This window comes from Rousettus aegyptiacus, unplaced genomic scaffold (assembly GCF_014176215.1).
Source record: "Rousettus aegyptiacus isolate mRouAeg1 unplaced genomic scaffold, mRouAeg1.p scaffold_m13_p_3, whole genome shotgun sequence".
Classification (NCBI taxonomy): Eukaryota; Metazoa; Chordata; class Mammalia; order Chiroptera; family Pteropodidae; genus Rousettus; species Rousettus aegyptiacus.
The window spans coordinates 70,200,055-70,209,808 of record NW_023416306.1 but is presented as its reverse complement, the minus strand read 5'-3'; the positions used below and the strand labels follow the sequence as shown (position 1 = coordinate 70,209,808).

Below are 9,754 nucleotides of genomic sequence, written 5' to 3'. Positions count from 1 at the left end.
CTACCACTTCTTCTTGGCCTCCTTCTTAGGTTTCTTGTTATGGAAGGAGCAACAACCTTGGTCTTCCTCATCACCTCCTCACTTCTGGGCTCAAATGGCTCTGCCTCCACCTTGTGGGACTTGGAAACAGGCACAATGATGACTAGCACACAGATGAGCTGGAAGATGGCCCCATACCATAGCAGGTTCTCGGGCACCTCAGGAGGCGAGAAGTCGAGGTCAAAGGCCATGACCTCAGCTGCCTGCTGTCTGAGGTCTCCTCTGACTCACCACTCTTCAGCGTCAACTTCTCTTGCACCACAGTGCTCAGCTCCCCTGCAAGTGCTTCAGAAACTCAAATATTTTTAGCCCTGTTGTATACAAGTCCCCAGGTCACAATCCTATCCAGCTAGTTGGGAATAAGGGGCTGGATGCTGGGGGACAAGGAGCAAGGGTATCTAAAGGCACTGAGCACTGTAGAGGCAGCTGCAATAATGGGAGTAAGGAACTGGTGTTGAGCCTCGCTTGAAGAGACAAAGGATATATATAAAAAGCCATCTGCCACAGCTTATCTTCCTCTCCCTCCATCTGCATCTACTTTCTGGACTTCTAGCAGCTATAGCCCTTGATGTGCCTGTCAGACTTCTTGGTCCACTGCTCCATGTTTCCACAGGGCGGTGGTTCTCAGTTAGGGCAATTTAGTCCCCCACTTGCCCTAGGGACATTTGACAATGTTTAGAGACATCTTTAATTGTCACAACCAGAGAATGTGTGTGTGTGTGTGTGTGTGTGCGCGCGTGTGCGTGTTCTAAGGGCATTTAGTGGGTAGAAGCAAGGATGGGGCTCAACATTTAAGGTGCACATAATACCTCTCTATACAAATAGTTATTCAGCACAAAATGTCAATAATGTCAGGGTTCATAAACCCTGCCATGGGGGCAGGGGGTGGGTGGGAGGAACGTCCAGACTCAACTGATGGGGTTTGGACAACGTTTTCTGTAAAGAAGGAAAGTTAAAGTGATCTTGTAGGGAGGACTTTTGGGGTATATTCAATATGCCATTTATTGTGTCTTTTAGGGCTGAATGTATAATTGATACTTATGTTGTACATACTAGTATTGTGAATGTTCTTGAAGTCTAGAAGGTTCGTGGCATGTAGGGAGATACCCTCGGTCTCTTCCCAGTGGTTAAGGGTGTGTGTGTGTGTGTGTGTGTGTGTGTATGTGTGTCTGTGTGTGTGTCTGTGTGTCTGTGTGTGTGTGTGTATACATATACATATATATGTATATATATATAAAAAATCTGAGAAGAAATAGAAATCACTGCTTTAGTTAGAAGACTTAACGGTTGCGGCATGTGGAGGTAATTTTCTAGCACAATATCGCCACCTGCTGGAATTAGGCTCCAACTACACCACTTTAAAAAACGCGTGGAGGTAGGGGTGGTGGTGGTGCGGAAGCGGCCGCTATTGACCTGTTGCTGGGACCTTGTTGAAGGGGAACACCTGACCCATAGAGGCCTGTGACTCTGCAGCCTGATGTCCCCATTGTGGGTGCGTCAACTCAGATTTGACGACTAATAAGGAAAAAGCCCAATATACCTCACTTGTCAAATGGAAATTGGGTATTCAAGGACATTGTCCCAATGGCATCTCAGTTTATATGAAAAAGTAGCAGCTATTGCTTTAGGGAAATTGTATTTGTATTATGCCCCGCGAAGTAAAGCCGCAAGCTCAATGAAGGCCTCCATTCACAGAGGTTCATCCTAATGCCTGGGCCTGGTTCTCTGATGGTTCGGCTGAGTTGAAATCTATCAATGTCCACTAGGCTGCTGCAGCTGTTAAGCTGTTGCTCCATATATGTCAATCCCGATAATTGGTGTGGCTGTCCCCTCAGTGGGCAGAGCTGAAGACCATTTTTATAACTCTGGCTAATACTCCCTATGATGAAACTTGTGCTTTTTACTGACTCTTGGGATATTGCCAATGATTTAGCTGTCTTGTCTGCTATCTGGTATGACACTTGGAAGACCATAGACTTGAGATATTAAACAATCCTGACACTTGTGGTGGGAACGCCTTAGACCCCAGATGTGCAGGGGTGGAGGAAGTTAATAATCTCTTTGTTGCCCAGGTCCAACACTGCCACTTGAGTCGAATAGCAACTGTAGCTGACAATCTGTGGACAGGGCTGATCCTGACTTATTCTGCTGTGCCCGAGGCCATCAATAGTTCCCAACTTGCACATCCTTTAAATAGGTACAGACGCATGGATTGGCACTTGTTTGTTTCATTCTGACTGTTACAAATTCTCATGCTTCTCTGATGGTTGAGAGGTCTTGGGTTATGCCATGCATGGAAAAGAAGGCTACAACTACTCAGTGACCCTGCCTGTGTGACTTAACCAATCCAATGTAATGCTGACCCAAATAAAGTTTAATGACAAATTCTGATGGCAGTTATCTGTGCCTGTTTGAGTTATGTTTTTGTATGTGGCTGGAAATGGGACACAGAATGTATCTCCCCTGGGGATAGAGGTTGTTTCTGGTCCTACTGTAATTATCTACAATGACACTGAAGATTAGCAGGTCAGTGTGAACTCCCTTGCAGGGGTCATAATGGAAAATGGACTGGCCTCGGACTAGATTACACCCTGAGTGGCTGAAGTAGTCTCCTGGTTTCCACTGGGACAGTTGCATGAGTCCAGGACCCTGGAAGGTATATTTGAGGTTAATACTGCAGGTTAACTTCATCTTGTTGTTTGAAGTCTCTCTGATAATAGCCTTGATTAAACGCTGTATGAGACAAATTGGACAGATTGGACAGAAAAACTGTTGGTTAAATCAATCAGAGTGGCCAGTCGACTGCCATACTTTTGTGAAAGTTTGCCAGAAAACCAGACATGTAGGGGTAATGGGTGGATTGATGGGGAAAGCAAGTCTCAATGGGCCCCAAGCATCCCTGCACATTTTTGTAGGGTATGTCAAGTAGGGAAGGTCCTGACTGCTCTCTGACCATGCAGTTCCTCAGTGTTGTATTTCCAGTGAGCAACCTTGAAGGTTGGAATTATATAATGTCAGCCATTTGCCTCAACATTATTGGACAGGGGGAAGAATCGAATGAGGGTATAGATGAAGCAATAATGTTTAAGAATTTCTATTGTTGAGCCAGAGTCATGAGTATATGTGGGTTCAAAGTGCAGGCTTTCTTTCTACTCACTATAAATGCAGTGAATTCCTAGACTTAGTGTTTCTCGTCTGTAACACAAACTCATTGTAGTATTACATCCTCTGGGCTCCTGCACATCACTCCCATGGGACCTGTGATAAGGAATTGATGCTCATGCTGTTTGCTGTGCCATGAGTAATAAATTTCTTTTCTATGACCCAAGAGTCTATGTCTTCTGCCAATATTCATAAAATAGTAACGTTATTATTAGCTTATAAGTAGGGTAAAATCCCAAACTCTGACAGGTATCTGATTGTTTTTTAGAGGGTGCAGGTTGGGGGATACTGTGAAATTATGCAAATAATTTTGAAACTCAAAGAGACAGAAAATTTCCGACAAATACATATAAAACCTATATCAGTTGTAGCTTCCACCCCTCAGATATTTGATTTTCATTCAAATGCCAAGTCTATTTGCTTGTGACAATTCGAAGACCAACTCATGCTTTTACATTTTGTGAATTCACAGTTTTCTAAGCATCCACACTCCTGTATCTAGGCTGTCCTTATCTTCCAAGCCTCATCTAACATGGTGAACACGCCTCTTTTTTATTTTCCACGTGGAAATCGCTCAGATCCCAGCAAGGAACTAAAGGATGGGTGGGTCTGCTTTTTCTGTAAACGGCCAGAGAGCAAATATTTTAGTCTTTGTAGGCATGTACATTACTCCTGCTCCTCATCTTTCTTCCTCTTCTTATTCTTATAGCCTTTAAAAAGAAACAAACAAAAAACAAAAACAAAAAAAATTTTTTTTAACCCTTTTCTTAGTTTTCAAGAATAAAAGTGAAGCTGCGCTTATGGCTGCTCTGCGGGACAAGATGCTCAGTGGTTATATCACGGTGGGTGTTCCTAACTGTATCCTTACCTGCTGGCCTCCCTTCCGCCTAGGGCAAGGGGGCTGCAGGTGACGCGGGGGCGGGGCCTACCCTTCAGCTTCCTCCTCTTTTTTCTTCTCCTCAGGAAGGACGACTTCGAAGTCCGGGAATCTGACGGCCACCGGTGATTTCGACAGCTAACAGTGGGCGCATCACATGGCCCTCCTGTCACAGGGAAGTACCAGCCTCGCCCTGCGGCCACACAGAGACAGAAACTGCAAGGCGGTTTCTGGTAGGTGAACCTGCGCTGCGACATCTCAGTGGGGTGCTTCCTGCTAAGTAGGCCTGGGACCTCTGTTCCTCGGCCGGCCGGCGGCTCGCCAACCCCGGGCAGGGAACACACTTGGGAAAAATGTACAAAAACAGGCTACTGGCTGTGTTTGGCTTGTGGGCAGTAGTTTTATGAACCCTGTCTTACACTGTAATGGCTAAAAAGTGCAGTATTGGAGCCTTATTGCCTTTGATCCTGGGTTTTAATTCTGACTACACTTTTTACTACTGTAGTTGTGTCACATGCCAAGAATATTTAACCTCCCTGTGCTTCAGTTTCCTCATTTTGAAAGCAGCTGTAATAACAATTCTTATCTCATTGAGTTTTAATGAAGATTGAATGAGCCGATAATGTATACAGTGCTTAGTAAAGCTGACTGGCACATTGTAATTACTCTTTCCATGTTAGATGCTATTATTAAGTCTTTTCTTTCATATAGACTATTTCTGTTCATTTCAAGAATAATGGGGAAGAGTTTAATCAAACACTGCATATCCAGGCACCATTTTTCTCACCTCTACTCTCCTTTCTCTCACCTCATTTTCTTTCTGATGTAACCAAGAAATGCCTTAATTTTTAAAAAAATTCCGGCATGATTATTCTTCCTACAGTCAGATTTTCTTACGGTTTTACATTCTATACAGAGTGGACTTATTTATTTTATTCTCTAAGAAAAATTAAAATGAATAATTTTTTTCTTTACAGCATTACATATAAATTAGCAAAACTTGACTTTAGAAGAAATGAAAAACTTGGCTAGTATAATAATAATGCAAGGGATAGCAAAGTTATCAAAGAATTACATCCAAGAATATTAACTCATGATTTTGCCTTTTAAATAGACTTTTTATTATGAAAAATGTAAATATATAAAAAAGTAAAAAGAATTACATAATGAACCCCCATGTACCTATGACCCAGACTCTGCAACTATAAAGTCTTGCACAATATTATGTCTCCTATGTCCTCACTCAATTCTTCCTCACACTTGACAATTTTGAAGAAAATACCTGACTTTATACAATTTCATGTATCATATTTTGTTTTAAAAATGTAACTACAATATCATTATTACATTAACAAAGTTAAAAATAATTTCAGTGTTAAAACTATCCCATCTGTGTTCAAAGTTCCCTAATTATCTTACAATTTGTTTGCTTAAATTAGGCCTTTAACATTTTTTCTGTTAATTTTCAGATTTATACACTTTTTTCTTGCAGTTTATTTGTTGAAGAAATAATCATTTGTTCTATAGTGTTTTAATACCTGTGTTTAGCTAATTGCTTTTCCATGATGTCATATAATATGTCCTTCTGTCCCCTGCAAATAAGTATAGAACGTGTATCTTGAAGCTTGATTATGGTTCCATGTTTTTGCCCAAGGTTACTTTACAGATGATGTTGTGTGCTTTTTTCAGGAGGTACCTAATATCCAGTTGTATTTTTTAATTTTTTTATTAGTAATGTGAGCAGACATTGATGGTCATTGCGTAGACATTAATCATTAGAGATTGCAAATGAAGCTATTTTAATAGAATCTCTTCAAGATGGTTCCTGAGTCCTTTGATATAACCCAGCTGTGCTTGATAGCTTCCTTGCTTTCTGGAGTAACAAGAGGTTCCCCACTCAGTTTGTACATTTTCTGCTCTAGAGCTAGACCTGCCATTTCTCAAAGGTTCTTGTCCTTTTCAAAACATCTGATTTATTTCACTTAGCATGATACTTTTAGGATCCATCTATGTTGTTGCAAATGGGAATATTTTATCCTTTTTTATGGCTAAGTAATATTCCACTGTGTGTGTGTGTGTGTGTGTGTGTGTGTGTGTGTGTGTGTGTGTACGGATCATATCTTCTTTATCCAATTATCCTTTGAAGACATTTAGCTTCTTTCCATGTCTTGGCTATAGTGAATAATGCTGCAGTGGACATAAGGGATTCATAATTTTTATGAATAAGTGTGTTCAAATTTTGGGGGTAGATACCAGAAGAGGAATTGTTGGGTCATATGATAGCTTTATTCTTAATTTTTAAGGAACCGCCATACTGTTCTCCATAGAGGCTGCACCAATTTATATTCCGACCAGCAGTGTGTGAGAATTCCCTTTTCCACACCCTCTTCAACACTGTTATTTCTTGTCTTACTGATACCATTCTAACAGGTATGAGATGATGTCTCATTGTAGTTTTGATTTGCATTTCCTTTATAACTAGCGATGTTGAACATCTTTTCATATATCTGTTAGCCTTCTGTATGTCTTACTTGAAGAGTTGTCTGTCTATTCAGATTATCTGCCCATTTTTTATCACATTTTTTTTTTTTTTGCCATTGAGTTGTATAAGTTCTTTATAAATTTTTGACATTAGCCCTTTAGTGGAGATATCATTTGCAAGTATCTTATCCCTTTTGGTTGCCTTTTTATTTTGTTGACAATTTCTTTTGATATACAAAAGTTTCTCAGTTCGATTTAGATTTACTTATTTATTTATTTATTTATTTATTTATTTATTTATTATGTTTTACTTCCCTTGCCTTTGAGGTCAAATTCTCTAAACCCTTTGTAAGTTTTAGTGTCTATGTTTTCTTCTATATATTTTATTGTTTCAGGTACATAAACCATTTTGAGTATATAGAGTCAGACAGCAGTCTAGTTTCATTCTTTTGCATGTGGCCTTACATTTTTCCCAGCACCATTTATTGAAGAGAATTTCTTTTCTCTGTTGTATGTTTTTGGCTCCTTTGTTGAAAATCAGTTGCCTATATATGTGTGGGTTTATTTCTGGTCACATCAATCTCAATTATGTGCCCAGAAACAAACCTAGAATCTCGATTCTGCTTTATTGGCCTGTGTGTCTGTTTTGCTGCCAATACCATGCTGTTTTGATTATTGTAGCTTTGTATTATAGTTTGAAGTCAGGAAGTATGATACCTCTGGTTTTGGTTTTTGCTTCAGCCATTTGGGTGTTTTTGGTTTCATATAATTAGAGGATTTTTTTTTTTTTGATTTCTGATTTCTGTGAAAAATGTCATTGGGGTTTTGATGGTGATTGCATTAAACCTATAGATTGATTTAGGTAATATGGCTATTTTAACAACGTTAATTCTTTCAATTCATGAGCACGGAATATCTTTCTATTACTTTGTGTCTTCTTCAATTTTTTTCAATAATGTTTTGTAGTTTTCAGTGTATTGGTCCTTCATCTCCTTTGTTAAGTTTATGCCTAGGTATTTTATCCTTTCTATTACAATTATGGATGGGATTATTTTCTTTATTGCTATTTCTGATATTTTATTGTTTATTTTTAGGAATGCAATGGATTTTGTATATTGATTTTGCATCACACAACTTTACCATATTTGTTTATTGTTTCAAATAGTCTTTTACTGGAGTCTTTAGAGTTTTCTTCATATAGAATTGTGTCATCTGCAAACAGTGACACTTTTACTTATTTATTCCCAATTTGGATGCCTTTTATTTTATTTTATTTTATTTTATTTTATTTTATTTATTTTTTGGTGCCTGATTGCTCTGGCTAGGACTTCCAGTAATATGCTGAATAACAGTGGCTAGAGAGGGCATCCTTGTTCCTGATATTAGAGAAAAAACTTTCAGTTTTTCACCATTGAATATGATATTATCTGAGATTTTATCATAGACAGCCCTTATTGAGATTTTTTTCTTTTATACTCATTTTATTGCATGATTTTTTAAATCATCAATTGATGTTGTTTGTTGTCAAATGCTTTTTCTGCATATATTGATATGATCCTATAATTTTAATTTTTTATTTTGTTAAAGTGGTGTATCACACTGATTAATGTGCAGATAGATGTTGAACCATCCTTGTAACCCTAGAATACATCCCACTAGATCGTTATGTGTGATCCTTATTGGTGTATTCAATTAACTAGTATTTCGTTTAATATTTTTACATCTATATTTATCAGAGATATTGACCTATATTGTGAGTGTGAGTGTGTGAGTGTGAGTGAGTGAGTGAGTGTGTGTGTGTGAGTGTGTGTGTGTGTGTGTGTGTGTGTGTGTGTGTGTTGTCCTTGCCTGGTTTTGGCATCAGGGTAATTTTGGTCTTGTAAAATGAGGTAATTAAATTAAATGACCTTTAATTTTTTGGAAGAGTTTGAAAGGATAGGTATTAAATCTTCTTTGAATATTTAGTAGAATTCACCAATGAAGTCATCTGGACTTCTGTTTTTTGAGAGGTTTTTGATTACTGTTTCAATTTACTTATTAATGATCAGTCTATTTAGATTTTTCAGTTCATCAAGGTTCAGTCTAGGAAGGTCATATATTTTTAAGAATTTGTCCATTTCTTCTAGATTATTGAATTTTGTGGCATATAGCTTTTCAGAGTATTCTTGTATAGTCCTTTGTATTTCTGTGGTTTTAGTTGTAACTTCTCATATTTCGTTTTTGATTTTATTTACTTGAGTCTTTTCTTTTTTTCCCTTAGCGTATGTAGCCAGAGGTTTGTCATTTTTTTAAATCTTTTCAAAGAAACAGCTGTTTTATTATTTTTTTTGTCTTTCTGTTCTCTATTTCACTTATTTCCATTATAATTTTTATTAATTCCCTCCTTTTACTGACTTTGGGTTTTGTTTGTTCTTTTGCTAGTTCTTTAAAGTATAATGTGAGATTGTTTATTCGCGATTGTTCTTGTTTCTTGTGGTAGGCCTGTAGCTATAAACTTTCTTCTTAGTGACACCTTTGTTGCATCGCCCAAATTTTGTTATGTCATATTTTCATTTTTCTTTGTCTCTATGTATCTTTTGATCCCTTATTTCTTTGACCCAATACTTGTTCAGCAGAATGTTGTTTAATCTCCATATATTTGTGTTTTTTTCAACTTCTTCTTGCAGTTAATTTCTAGTTTCATACCATTGTGGTCTGAAAATATGAGGGCATGATTTCAATTTTCTTCAACTTATTGAGGCTAGTTTTGTGCCCCAACACATGGTCTATCTTTGAGAGTGTTCCATATGCACTTGAGAAGAATGTGAATTGTCATATTATGCCACGTCCAGCAAGTGGTAAATCTTGCCACATTCAGTGCGGCCCTGGAAAATAATCCTGAGTGGGAACAGTGGGAGATTGAGAAAAGAAAAAAGACCAAAAGCTGGCATGGGAAGGCCCAATATCCACTGATGATGGAATAGAAAGCGATTTTATTTTTGCAAGTTGCTTTTATACAAGAGCATACATTTGCGGGCCAAAATGAGATTATTCCTACTCAAACTCCACATCCTACTATAATCATTTGCATTTCCACCCTGCACAGCCTGGTGTAATCATTTGCATTTCAAAACCCGCATTGTTCTCTGAACTGTTCCTACTTTCTCTCATTCTTAGGAGGATTCCTGGAGGTGAGACAACCCTTGGTTGACCTCA

At 38.2% G+C, this 9,754-nt stretch overlaps 1 pseudogene; it reads right to left on the bottom strand.

Moving 5' to 3' along the window:
• On the bottom strand, positions 1 to 230 carry LOC107507432 (annotated as a pseudogene).
• Between the last annotated feature and the right edge of the window lie 9,524 nt (positions 231 to 9,754).